The sequence below is a fragment of the Crinia signifera genome, chromosome 2, assembly GCF_055691185.1.
Source record: "Crinia signifera chromosome 2, ASM5569118v1, whole genome shotgun sequence".
In the NCBI taxonomy this organism is placed as follows: Eukaryota; Metazoa; Chordata; class Amphibia; order Anura; family Myobatrachidae; genus Crinia; species Crinia signifera.
The window spans coordinates 278,788,893-278,803,559 of record NC_139218.1 but is presented as its reverse complement, the minus strand read 5'-3'; the positions used below and the strand labels follow the sequence as shown (position 1 = coordinate 278,803,559).

Sequence of the window (14,667 nt, the reverse complement as noted above, 5' to 3'; positions counted from 1 at the left end):
GGGTTCGTCAGTTCATGACAAGGAAGTCCCAAGCGTCTTGCCGTTCCTGCGGTAATGAAATTACCATCCGCGCCGGAGTCTAGAAAGGCTTTGAGGGTAATTGAGGAATTCCCATAACTTAAGGTTACATCAATAGTGAATCCGATTGCGGAAACTCGAGAAGAGGTATAAGATAACGTGCCTAACCTGACCCCCTTACAATCAGTTAGGCCTTGTCGTTTCCCGGACGCTTGGGACACGCAGAGAGGAGATGACCTGATTCCCCGCAATACAAGCACAACCGATTTTTAAACCTTCGTTCTCTCTCCGCGAAAGGAAGACGAGCTTTCCCGATCTGCATGGGTTCCTCCAATTGCTGACTTGCCGCGGAAGCTGATGCCGACGAAGGGTTAGTTGCTGGGGGAATAAATCGGGGTGCCAGCTTGAAACTGAACCTTCTCTTTATCCCTCTCTTGGTAACGGAGGTCCACCCGTGTACATAAGGAAATTAGGTCGTCCAAAGAAGTCGACGGCTCTCGACCTGCCAACTCATCTTTAATCTTCTCAGATAGCCCCTGTGTGAAGGTGGCCATCAGAGCCTCCTCGTTCCACCCTAACTCGGATGCGAGGGTCCTAAACTGAACCGTGTATTGTCCCACAGTCTGGGTTCCTTGCCTCAGCCGGAGGATGGCCGAAGCGGCGGACGTCACCCGACCTGGCTCGTCAAACACTTTACGGAACTCGGTGATGAATTCAGTGATGTTATTAATCACTGCATGATCCTTCTCCCAGAGTGGAGAGGCCCAGGACAGGGCTTGACCCGTGAGTAGCGAAATCATGTAGGCCACCTTCGCCCTATCTGACGGGAAGGATGCCGCTTGTATTTCAAATTGGATGAGGCACTGATTTAGAAATCCCCGACACTCCTTGGGATTTCCATCGAATTTCGCAGGATTCGGAATGCGAATCAAAGGAGCACTTGCTGCGACCACCGGAGGAAGTGGTGCCGGAGGCGGCGGAGCCGGGGGGGCTTCTATACGTTGCATCAAGGTCTGCAGACATTGCATGATTTGTGCCTGATCCTGCTTGTTCACCCTGGTAAGCAGATGCTCCAGAAGCTCCTTAGGAGACGGACCGGCCGCTGGATCCATATTTATGGGCCAGAGTATTCTGTCACAGTTTATACTTTGCCTCCCTGCCTATTCAGCTCGGGAATTGGCTTGACCTAACGCAGAGGTGCGGAGTCTAACCGTGCCGAGGGTTTTCTGCCAGTGACCCCTCCAATTGGGATTTGGGCTTTTGCGGCACTCGACACGTCGGTCGCGGTCCTCTGGTTAGGTTTCCCTTTATGAGCTGGCGGCCGGGAGTAGGTAATATGGAGAGGCGGTTGTCTAGCCGGGTCGGTATCTGTGCGGTCAGTTAGGAGCCCAGGGGAGAGGCAAAGAAGGTCCAATACAAGCCGGGTCATACACGGGAGACACTGGTTGCGGTACACTGGGATGAGACGGAAGAATAGTCGAGAGCAAGCTGGGGTCATACACGGGCGGAGTACAAGGGGTTAAGCGGAAGAGTAGTCAGTAACAAGCCGGATCAAAATAGTAGCAATAGGGACAAGCACTAAGGCACAGTAACGCTGGAGTAGGTGTGAGCCTATACTCTGGCAGTGATTTGCCTGCCAGAGACTTCCTTTATACTGGAGACTAGGCAGTTCAATTTCCTGCCTGTCCCTTTAAACATCAGAACGCGCGGCGCCAGCGCCCCTAGTGAGCGCGCGCCCGCGTACCCGGAAGCCGCAGAGACGCTGACGGGAGCTGTGCGGGGAGAGACGCCAGCCGCCCGCTACACTGCCGCCTGCCACCCGCCTCAGCCCGCCGTCGCCCAGACTGCCCCAGCCAGTGCCCGGAGCGCCCAGCCTGACCCCCGCAGAAGCCACGTTCCCGGACCCGGTAAGAGACTTCCGCGGTCCGGGAGACTGTGACAATTACAAAGTTAAATCTCAAGACAATCTTATGCCGCCTATACACGGAGCGATAAACTCCATCCTTTTTTTAACTAGTGTGCATCACATCGAGAGAGAGATCGAGAGATTGAGAGAGAGATAGACTTCTGCCTATCCAGAGAAAAAAATGTGCTATGAAGATAATAGGTGATCAACTTTACCCGGGCCCAGTGACGTTATATATGTTTTTTTTTTTTTTTTAAAGATGTGCTCCTTGACATATCTACCTGTATGTGTCCCCCCCCCTGCTCACTTGTAACCATCCAGCTGCTGCACTTCTAACCGATAACTAATTCCTAGTATACGCAAGTATACCTGCCCAATAAAGTGGATTCTGATCTAGTTCAAAACGCATGTGATGGGGCTAAAGCACCGTGCATTTTCAACTAGATGTGATGAAATCTTTTTCAAAAAGTACAGGCAGCACATACTTTTTGTGCTGTGCAATGTGATCTGCATGGGAGCATGCATTGTGTTTGGTAAATGCTCCAAAGGTGCCCAATTAGACAGCTTGTACAGATAACTGGTACCTGCAGTATACATTATGGAATTTTGATATCAGCAAGGAATAGATATCAGAGTTAAGGCCCCCATACACTAGGGCGACTTGTCCTTAGGACAAGTCGCCCCCGACTTCCCCCTGAACTTCCCCGGCTGCACCCCGGGGGAGCTTGATTAGATTGGCACTTGATGTGCCATTTTTTACATGTGATAAATCGTCTCGATTTATCACATGTAAAAAACCCGGGGAGCAGGGGGGCTACAGAGGTGGGAGCAGGGGGGCTGGGGACGCTGCGGGTGACACGTCTGTGTCCCCCGCTGCTGGGGACGCTGCGGGGGACAGCGTCTGTGCGAGGTGGTAGAGTGAGCAGGGGGGGCTGGGGACGCTGCGGGGGACACGTCTGTGTCCCCTGCTGCTGGGGACGCTGCGGGGGACAGCGTCTGTGCGAGGCGGTAGAGGGAGCAGGGGGGGCTGGGGACGCTGCGGGGGACACAGGCGGCATAGAGCCGGGCAGGGGGAGCCGGCCGGGAGCTGTCAGTAATGAATAAAAAAAAAAAAGCCCATACAATGAATGGGCAGCCTGTGATTGGCTGCTGAGCGCTCTCTCAGCCAATTGCTGACTGGCTGAGAGAGCGCTCAGCCAATCACAGGCCGCCCATTCATTGTATGGGCTTTTTTTTTTTTATTCATTACTGACAGCTCCCGGCCGGCTTCCCCTGCCCGGCTCTATGCCGCTTGTGTCCCCCGCAGCCGCGCCGCGTCCCCAGCCCCCCCTGCTCCCTCCACCGCCGCGCCGCCCCACTAGGTCCCAAGTCGGGTGGTCGGACGTGCAGCAGGTCCGACCACCCGACGCAGATCCGATGCGCACGGGACCGCGCATCGGATCTGAGGGGACATCAAAACTAGCCGATTTTGGTCCGATTTCGGCCAGATCCGACTGATCTGGCTGAAATCTGACCAAAATCTGCTAGTGTATGGGGGCCTTAAGTATCTTGGGCAGTGTTTTGGATCTGGATCTGTTCCAAAACACCATCATTTTCGTGTTTTGGGTTCCGGATTTTTTTTAAAAAGCATAAAAACTGCTATAATTGCAGAATTAGTTTTTTTTGCTCCTACACTATTATTAACCTCAATATCATTAATTTCCGCTCATTTCCAGTCTATTCTGAACACCTCACAACATTGTTTTCAGGGCAAAAGGTTGCACCGCGGTAGCTGGATAATAGGAATTTGGTACTCACCGATAATTCTGTTTCTCCTAATCCACAGGGGACACTGCCTTTAACCATGGGGATTGGGATGTGATCTGGAGGAGCCGGCACTTTAAGAAATTTTGAACTGCTGGCTACTTCCCTTCCCATTCCCCTCCAGACTGCAGTCTTAAGAAAAAACTGTGTCCGAGAGGAAAGGAGCCCCGGAATCTCTGAGAAGAATAACCAACAGCCATATACAGAATTCCATCACCAGTGAAGATATATACTACATTCATACACACTGGACTATCAATAGAAATAATAATAATCCTAACAGAAGCGCTGGGAGGGCGCGCAGTGTCCCCTGTGGATTAGGAGAAACGGAATTATCGGTGAGTATCAAATTCCTATTTTCTCCCACATCCAGCAGGGGACACTGCCTTTAACCATGGGGATGTACCAAAGCTAACCACACGGGTGGGACAGCGCTACTCTCCCTGTAACACAGCCCGGCCAAAATTGGCCTCCGGCCTAGCAAAAGCATCAAATTTGTAAAATCTGACGAAAGTATTAGCCCCTGACCAGGTGGCCGCCCGGCACACCTGAGACAGAGACACTCCTCTAGCGGCTGCCCAAGGAGTCCCCACTGACCTCGTGGAGTGTGCTGACACTACCGCTGGAATAGAGCGAGAAAAAAAATATATAAGCCTCACGAATAGTCATGCAAATCCAACGTGCTAATGTCGCCTTAGACGCTGGATAACCTCTTTTTACTGGTTCATAAAGAACAAATAAGGAGTCCGATTTCCTGATTGTATCTGTACGAGTACATACAACCGAAGAGCTCAAACGACATCAAGAGATGCCAGTTCTCCCGATAAGACTGGTACCACAATTGGTTCATTGATGTGGAAAGCTGATACCACCTTCGGCAGATAATCCTGGCGAGTCCATAGTTCTGCCCTGTCTGCGTGAAAAAACAAAAAGGGCGAGCGGCAAGACAAAGCACCCAAGTCTGAGACTCTACGAGCCGAAGCCAAAGCCAATAACATGAGAGTCTTCCATGTCAAATACCGTAATTCTACAGTCTCTAATGGCTCAAACCGTTCTGACTGTAGAAATTCTAGAACCAAAGAAAGGTCCCACGGTTCCGTGGGAGCCGAAAAATGCGGCCTTAGCCGAAGGACCCCCTTCAAAAAGGTCTGGACTTCAGGAATTAGAGCTAAACGCCTGTGAAACAAAAAAAAATCGATAGGGCCGACACTTGGACCTTTAAGGTACTTAGACTTAGGCCTGATGTAAAAACTGAAGAGGTCGTGCTAAAGAAAAAACAGCCTTTGGCAACTGACGTCTTTCACACCACACTATATACGCTTTCCAGATTCGATGGTAATGTGCTGACGTGACCTCCTTCCTTGCTCTCACCTTGGTAGGAATTGCCACCGCTGGGATACCTCATCTTTTTAATAATTCGGCCTCAATAGCCACACCGTTAAATGAAGACGAGGCAAGGCTGGGTAAACGCACGGACCCTGAAGTAGCAGATCTTCTCTCAGCGGGAGCCTCCATGGGTCATCTACTAATAGTTGTCTCAGATCCGTGTACCATGATCTCCTCGGCCAATCCGGGGCGATTAGAATGACCATGGCAGATTCGTTCTTGATCCATTTGAGAAGCCGAGGTAGAAGCGGAAACGGTGGGAAAGCATATGCCAGCTTGAACCGCCACTGAGCGGAAAACACATCCTCCCAATTCTCTACTCCCGGCAGGTACACGGCTGACAGGCTCAAGGCATTGCGCTCTGCCCAAAGAAAAATTGGGCGAACCTCCCTCATTGCAGTTCGACTCTTGGTGCCTCCCTGCCTGTTGAGATATGCCACTGATGTGGCATTGTCTGAGTGGATCTGGATTGCTTTCCCATGCAGTAGATCTGATGCCTGAATCAGTGCCAATCGAATGGCTCTTAGCTCGAGTTATTGATGTGAAGACAGGCCTCCTGTTGTGACCAACGGCCCTGAAACGATTGTCCCATAGTCACTGCTCCCCAACCTTGAGGACTGGCATCGGTCGTCACTATTGTCCAGGCCGTGATACCAAATAGACGCCCCTCCAAGAGATGATCCGTGCAAAGCCACCACATAAAGGACAGTCTTGTGTGTGGTTTTAGTTTTATGCCCCTGTGCATCTGAAGGTGACACCCCGACCATTGGGAAAGAATGTCCAATTGAAAGGTCCTGGACCGGAACCTTCCATACTGAAGGGCTTCAAAAGATGCCACCATCTTCCCCAACAATCTTATGCCTAGGTGAGCTGTAACATAGAAACATAGAAACATAGAATTTGACGGCAGATAAGAACCACTTGGCCCATCTAGTCTGCCCCTTTTTTTAAACATGTTACCTCAAACCATATTTGATCCTTATTTTTTTGTAAGGATATCAATATGCCTATCCCAAGCATGTTTAAATTGTACTACTGTATTTGCGTCTACCACCTCTGTTGGGAGGCTATTCCACTTATCTTCTACTCTTTCTGTGAAAAAATTCTTCCTCACATTTCCCCTGAATCTTCCTCCCTCTAGTTTCAGTGCATGTCCTCGTGTTCTGTAGCTCCTCTTCCTGTGAAGAATGTCTCCCACCTGTACCTTGTTAAAGCCCTTGATATATTTGAAAGTTTCTATCATGTCCCCCCTTTCCCTTCTCTGCTCTAAAGTATACATATTAAGATCTTTTAGTCTTTCCTGGTACGTTTTGTGATGTAGGCCATGCACCATTTTAGTTGCTCTTCTTTGTACAGTCTCTAATGTATTTATATCCTTCTGGAGATATGGCCTCCAGAACTGAACACAATACTCTAGGTGAGGTCGTACCAATGACCTATACAGTGGCATTATTACTTCTTTCTTTCTACTGCTGATACCTCTCCCTATGCAACCAAGCTTCTGACTTGCCTTCTTCATTGCTTTGTTACATTGCCTACCTGCTTTTAAGTCCCCTGAAATAGTGACACCTAGATCCCTCTCTTCCTCAGTAGTTTCCATTATAGTGCCATTTATACTATATTGAGTCTTTGGATTTCTGAGACCCAAGTGCATGATTTTGCATTTTTTGGCATTAAACTGTAGTTGCCATTCTCTTGACCATTTCTCTAATCTGCCTAGATCCTCAATCATTTGTTTTACCCCTCCTGGTGTGTCTACCCTGTTGCATACCTTTGTGTCATCTGCAAAAAGGCACATTTTACCCTCAATTCCATTTGCAATATCACCAATAAAGATATTAAAAAGCACCGGTCCAAGTACAGATCCCTGGGGTACTCCACTTGTAACCTTTCCCTCCTTTGACTGTACTCCGTTTACTACAACTCTCTGTTTTCTGTCCTGCAACTACGCTCTTATCCATTCAACTATTTTAGAATCCAATCCCAAGCTTTCAAGTTTATTTAACAGTCTGCAATGTGGGACAGTGTCAAAAGCTTTACTAAAGTCTAGATAAGCTACATCTACAGCCCCACCTTGATCTTTTACTTTAGTCACCCAGTCAAAAAAGTCAATAAGATTTGTTTGACATGATCTTCCCCCAGTAAACCCATGCTGTTTTGGATCCTGTAAATTGCTGGTTTTGAGATATTCTACAACTCTTTGTTTTAAGAGTGTTTCCATCAATTTCCCTACTACTGATGTAAGGCTCACTGGTCGATAGTTGCTTACCTCTTCCTTGCTTCCACTTTTGTGCAGTGGGACTACATTCGCTGTTTTCCAGTCCTCTGGGATTACTCCAGTAGCTAGTGACTGGTTGAATAATTTTGTTATTGGTTTTACCAGCTCCCCTTTAAGCTCTTTTAGTATCCTTGGATGTATCCCATCTGGCCCCATTGATTTATCCACTTTCCGTTTTGAGAGTTCTGTGAGGACTTTCTCTCTGTAAATGTACTTGTCTCTCCCTCAGTTTTCTGACTATACTTGCAACTTAACTGTGGCCCCTTCCCCTCTCTTTCAGCAGTGAATACTGAGCAGAAATAATTATTAATATTATCTGCTATTACATTGTCCCCCTCAAGAAAACTTCCACTCTCTGTCTTCAGTCTAATTATTCCACTTTTTGTTTTTCTCCTTTCACTTATATACCTAAAAAAAGTTTTCCCCCCTTTACCCACTGACAGGGCCATTTTCTCTTCAGCCTGTGCTTTTGCACATCTGTAAGATGTCTTGTTTCCAGAACCAGCCTCACCAAGGCTTGGAGGGATGAAATCTTGTCGCCGGGGAGATACACATGTTGTTGTACTGTGTCGAAGAGAAGACCCAGAAAAACCAGTCTCTGAGTCGGCTCTAACTGGGACTTGGGAAAATTGATTATCCACCCATGCTGAATCAAAAACTGATGTGTGAGGAAGGCATCCGAAATCATTATCTCCCTGGACGGAGCCTTGAGGAGAACATCGTCTAGGTATGGAATGATTGTAACTCCCCGTCGCCGTAATGCCGCGACCATGCATGCCACCAGTTTTGTAAAAATTCGACGAGCAGATGACAGGCCGAAGGGGAGAGCTCGAAACTGGAAATGCGCTTCCAGCAAATGCAGAAACTGAGGATGCGGCTCCCAAATGGGAACATGAAGGTATGCATCTCTTATGTCCATTGACATGAGAAACTCCCCTGGCTCGAGGCCTGCCACCACTGACCGTACTGATTCCATTTTGAATCTGCGGTAAATAATAAAGTGGTTCAATCCTTTTAAATTCAGGATTGGATGGAACGTGCCATTCGGCTTGGGCACCAAAAAGGTTGGAATAAAAGCCCTGTCCTCTTTGATCCACTGGTACTGTTACAATTACTCCTGATTGTAACAGTTTCTGGATTGAAGCCTGGAGTGCTTCTCGCTTCAACTCCAGTAGCGGAAGACCTGTTAAAAAAAAATTTTTGGGGGAGGAAAAGTTGTGAACTCCAGCTGGTATCCTCTCGATACCACCTGCTGGGCCCACGAATCTTTGCAAGTCTGTCGCCATGCCTCCGCAAAATTCAACAGCCTTGCCCCCACCTGGGCACCTCCCAAGTGGTCGGGGAGCCCGTCATGCCACGGGCTTGTCTGGAGCTTTTTGCTCCTGGCGGCATGAGGTAGCAGCTGTAGGAACTGATGTGGCTGCACCTCTGCCTCCTGACGCTCCTCGAAAGGCCAGAAAGGATGGCCCTCCATAGGGTCTCCTACAAACCGGTGCCAGGGAAGGCAGAAAAGTCAATTTACCACCGGTAGCTTGCGAAATCAATTTGTCCAGCTAACTGTCCAAACAAAACTTCACCATTGAAAGGCAGAGCTTCTACCGCTTTTTTAATCTCTGCCTCTGCCTGCCAGGATCGAAGCCATAACGAACGCCTGGCCAAAACAGTGGAAGCCGAAATCCTGGCTCCCAAAGCTGCCGTATCTGTTGCTGCACCTGACAAATATCCAGACGCATCCTGAATATACTCTGCCAAAGGCAGCAACACCGCCCTGGGCCTATTATTATTAAGACCTGCCACAAGCTAATCTGCCCATTTCTCCACAGCCTTGCTCACCCAGGCTCCTGCAAGAGCAGGCCGTAGCAAAAGTGGAATAAAGGGATTTTAGAGTGGCCTCCAACCTGCGGTCTGGACCCTCTTTTAGTGCCACCGCCCCTGGAATGGGGAGGGTGGTTCTCTTGGACAATCTGGAAACAGAGGTATCCGCTGGAGGAGGAGACTCCCACTTATTCCTGGATTCCTGAGAAAAGGGATATAAAACCCTAAATCTCCTGGACACCTGGAATTTTTTATCCGGTGACTGCCAGGCCTCCAATAACAATCTATCTAATTCCGGAGACTCCGGAAAACATACCTGCGGCTTTGGAGACCTCCCGAAAATGGACCTTGGAACCGGGACTTCTGGATCTTATAAATCCAAAGTCTGCTTAACGGTTCTAATAAGGGCATCAATACCCTGAGATTCCTCTTCTGCATATTCCTCCACGGAGGGTTCTGCTAACTCTTCCACCAAAATTCTCCCTCCTCTGCCGAAGAAAATTCTTCTGCATCATCTGACTGCACTAATACAGCCGGACCCCTTCTCTTAGCTTCCTGAGAAAAAGGATTACCCTGAGATGAGGAAGGAAAATTCCTGGCTAAAGAATCCACTGACCTTAACAAGGATCTGGCCCATGGAGGTTCAACAGAGGTTACATTTTTAATCTGTGCATGCAGTGCTTCCCTTTCCCTGGGAGAAGCTGTCAGCTCTGCAGCTAAATTAGACAGCACAGCTGTAAGGGATTCAGATGGTTGCTGCTGCTGCAGGGCTGTTCTTGAGGACTGACCTGCCCCATAACAAGTCTCACATACAGTTACTCCCTTAACATGCTGAGTATACTGGACTTTGCATCTTTTGCATGTATATAGTTTAAGGGCTGCTTTAGAGGTACTGCTCTCAGCCATACCTGCAGACAACCGTGCACACAGACCCCCACAAGTGTATACACTGACCTGGGTCTGAAGTGGAACAAGGGGAAAGCAGCCTTAACCCGAATTCCTCCCACCACCAGCGTCCCCAGACCACAGTACCTGAAGTTTTTAGGGGAAGCTTGCTTTGCTGCGCAGGTATCCTTAATAGGAGCTGCCGCTGCTGCAGAGAACAGGCAATGTGGGATCCTGCATCCTGCTAATACAGAAAGCTAATCCGGCACAGATCCCCTTCAGGGAACTGACTTCCGCCTCCTCCCTTCCGGTCCGCCCCCTCTGCCTTAAAGTGACAGCGCGCTTTCACCGCCTGACACCGACAGCAAGGAGCGCCTCTGGTGAGCGGGCAAGACGCTCGCCGGCTATGTTACTGCAGGGAGAATGCTCCCACGACTCCCTGCTGCCTGTCTCATTACCTGGTCAGCTAGCTAGGCTGACCAGGACCACATGGCGCTCGGCGCTAGCATCCCGTCCCTGGAGGTGTGTGGTAGCCTCTGGACCCGTATGCAAGCTGCATGCAGCTGCGGCGGGCCCCCGGGAGTACACCCCGGTGGCTGAGCCCAGAAGGAACACTGCATGCAGTGTCGACCTGGCTCCCTCCAGGGACATGTGCAGTAAGAAAACACTGCCATAAAATAAAATACAAAAATAAATAAAATGTCTTCGGTCTCAGAGAGACTTACACCCGGGCGACTCCTCCGGACACTTTTTTCAAAAGACTGCAGTCTGGAGGGGAAGTAGCCAGCAGTTCAAAATTTCTTAAAGTGCCGGCTCCTCCAGATCACATCCCAATCCCCATGGTTAAAGGCAGTGTCCCCTGCTGGATGTGGGAGAAAACTATGTTAAGCCACAAAAGTGGGTGGCCCAAACACGTGGCTCCTCTAGGAGTGGTACTGCAGCAGCAAACAGGATGGCTGTTTGAAAAACTAGGCCCCAAAAAGCACATAATGCAAAAAAAGAGGTGCACCTACCCACCCTTATGTTGCGTAAATAGGACATGCACACTTTAACAAACCAATCATTTCAGCGACAGGGTCTGCCACATGACTGTGGCTGAAATGATTGGTTTGTTTGGACCCCACAAAAAAGAAGCAAGCCACCTCTCCCTGTACAAACTGGCTCTATAGAGGCAAGATGTCTTCCTCATCCTCATCCAATTCATTTTGATGAACATCATCTTCTCCACATTTTGCGGAAGCATCCTCCTACACTGGATGGGGGACAACTCAGGTAAAATAGAGACAGTTTTACTTTGTACAGGGGCTTCCTAACTGTCTTTTTTGACCAGCCAGTACAGGTAAGGACTGTCTGACATGTCTACCTGGATGCTGTCACCAAAGTAATCTTCCACCACAGTGATGGCATTGCAACCACCAACACCTTTTGACTCTCCTTGGGGATTTGTGATAAAATGTCTTTGGAAGGGTGCGGTTGTTTGCAGTTGCTGCCGGCAGTGTGTGCTGTGCTCGGTCCTGTGCCCATAATACACGTTTAGCATGGACATAGTAACGGATACCAGCTTCCTAATGAATGTCATTGGGAAGAATATCAAATTTACAACCACCAATGGATGCTTTCAGGGCGTGCCAATGAGTATTGATGCGAGCCGTACAATCACTTTAAGAAAAGTTAAGGATTTAGCAACTGGGAAAGAAGTACCTCGAACAAAAATCCTCTTTGGGCATACCATTCTGAAAGTGGAACTAAGAAGAATCGTCTGGTCCTTCAAGTCAAGAGCCACAAAATACAGCTAATGAAAGAGATAAAACCTTATCACAAGAGAGCATTGAAGATGCTGGGAAGCCTGCCGGTGAAATGAGAGAGCCTGACCTACCTGCACCGCATGGGATGCATGACATTATCCTACAGGCAGTTAAATGGGCAGTTGAGGATGAAGATGCAGACCAGTTTCAGCCCATGCTTGGTCCTGCAATTCGACATTTACAGAGCCAGAAAGTCCTGAGCTTAGGTGCAGTGGGACTGAACTTGTGTCGCCATGGAAAGTTATGCTGGCTGCAGGTGGCTACATAAATATGCATTTGTCTTTTTGATGTCCATCTCTTGGGGCCTGTAGTTTTCAGAAACAGGCTACAAATGGCACTTGAAGACAAAAGCATTCTAAATGTGGTCCATGACTGTCGCTGGCTGGGGGATGTCTTGTCCCACCAATATGGGGTGGTTCTTAGCAATGTCTTTGATACACAGGTAGGAAATGTATACCTGTTCTTCATGTAAAAGGGGGGCTTCCTTCTTAATCGTACGTGTTCACTTAAGGAATGTTTGACTCAACATCTCAACATGCCATCTTAACAAGTTTCATTCCTGACTTACAAGCTAATTTTAATAAAGGATAACCCCAATATACGGCTTGGTCGTCCAATGTCTACACATTTGTTCAAAGAATTCGCTCTGGAAGTCTTACACCGCTTGGCTCTGCGCCTAGCACTGTTGGATGCCTTGTTAGCTGATATTACATCATTGGTTGATGGGTATATAAATACATATAGCCAAGGAGCAGCGGATGATTTGAGCCGCACTGAGATCTGCTCGGAGCTTCCAAAAGAAATTGTTTTCCAGCAAGCGGAAGCAATACAAAAATATCATTGTCAATGGCCAAGGGTTTCTTACACAGGTCAAAAAGAGAAGCCAATGAATGGAATAGCTGCACTGCAGAGCTGCAAAGGAGCGGAACCTACTGGCCAAACATAACCCCCCCTTCCTTATTATATCCCCTTTCGTATATGCACTTGAGTCAGGTGCATCCCCGCGCCTTTGCCTATGTTGTTGGTGGCTGTGTAGGCTTGAATGGCCTTTTGCTGCTCCTCCATCCTCTGCAGCATATAGAGGGTGGAGTTCCAGCGCATCACAACCTCTTCTTTGAGGTGATGGGTAGGTTGAGGAGTTTTTGCTGCCGCTCCAGCCTTCGGCAGGCAGTGGCAGAATGGCAAAAGTGTTCAGCAATTTTGCAGGGCCACCACAAGCATCTCCTGCACGCTCCTGTCACTTTTTAGGTGGTCTTCCGACGGCGACTGGTTGTGTGATGCAGGATGAGAGCGGCAGCGGCAGGCTCCAGGAATAATATTTGGAATATCTTAATCTGCATTACAGTGTGTCTGTGAATGTGACACAGTCATGTACATGTTATCTGTGCTTAAGGTACAGTGCTTCCATTAACACTGCAGAATGGCTTCCCAGAGAAACCTGTAACACCCTATCTAAGGGTGATTCAGTAGCAGGACAGGTGTGAGAAGCAGCCGCCATTTTTAAACCTTGTCTGGCAATTGTGATTTCAGTATATGGTGCAATATTTAGATTAGCACAGGGTTTCATTAAAATAAAATTAGCCTCCTCCTCATTAACTTCCTCCTCAGCGCCAGCTACATCAATTTCCTCCTCCTGGTGTACAACAGTGACAACTTCAAAATCAGGAACTGGACTGTGGGTGACCCTTCCAGCATATGCAGAGGGCATGTCAGTCACTATCAGCAGTGTAGATCTACTACACCACGCAGGTTGTCACTATCAGCAGTGTAGTAGTTAAAACTACTACACCACGCAGGTTGCACAGCGGGGTGGGAGAGTGAGCACGCGGGCTGGCGCCAGGGAAGACAGCCAGACGTGCACACTGTTCAATCTCCTAGACTGGAGTGAACATGGCACCCGCCCATCCTTATATACATATAGTGACGTTGGAGTGACGTTGTCTGGATCTCACAAGATCAGACAGCGTGATCTTGCGGGCGCCAGAAAGACGCGCTCCGAGTCTGGGCAGGAAAACCTGAACAGGCTTGTGAACGCATGCGGATAGGGGGGTGTTCGGATTCCTGAAATCCGGACGTGCTCATCTCTATTCCATTCCAGTTCCAAAACGGATATGGCCCTCAATTATGCATACTTTATAAAATAAAAATAAAAAATATTTTTTTTTTATTCTTATACACAAACTCACAGCAGCATGTTTTCCACTTTTCCATGGCGTTCCTAGGCCAAAAGGGTTTGTATTGAGAAACTCAGCAAACAATAATTAAAAGGGGATTTTTGTAAGAACTTACCGTTCGAACCCCTTTCTCTGAGTCCAGTCTGGTGACTCAGCTTACGATGGGATGTAGGAGGGGTCCGCAGGAGCCAGGCACCTATGCTTCTAAGTCTTTGGGAGCAGGCTCCTCCCTACTGCATCCCATAATGCTTCAGTTAAACTTCAACAGCACACTAGGATACATAACTCAGTACAATGCCTGAACATCATATATGCAACTTATAACACATAACATGGCAACCATGAACGGTACAACTTACTGAGCGTTAGGAAGGGATCGCTGTGTCACCGGACTGGACTCCGAGAAAGGGGTTCGAACGGTAAGTTCTTACAAAAATCCCCTTTTCTCTTTCGTCCAGTCCGGTGACACAGCTTACGATGGGACGTTCACGAGCTGGTCCTTTGGGAGGGTACGTTCAGACTGCCAGTTCTCATCACTGCCCGTCCAAATGAAGCGTCCTCAGACACGAACTCATGAAACCTGTAGAATTTTGTAAA

The 14,667-nt window shown here is 48.5% G+C and overlaps 1 pseudogene; it reads left to right on the top strand.

Moving 5' to 3' along the window:
• Positions 1 to 11,629: 11,629 nt before the first annotated feature.
• On the top strand, positions 11,630 to 12,842 carry LOC146058511 (piRNA biogenesis protein EXD1 pseudogene; annotated as a pseudogene).
• The last annotated feature ends 1,825 nt before the right edge of the window (positions 12,843 to 14,667 follow it).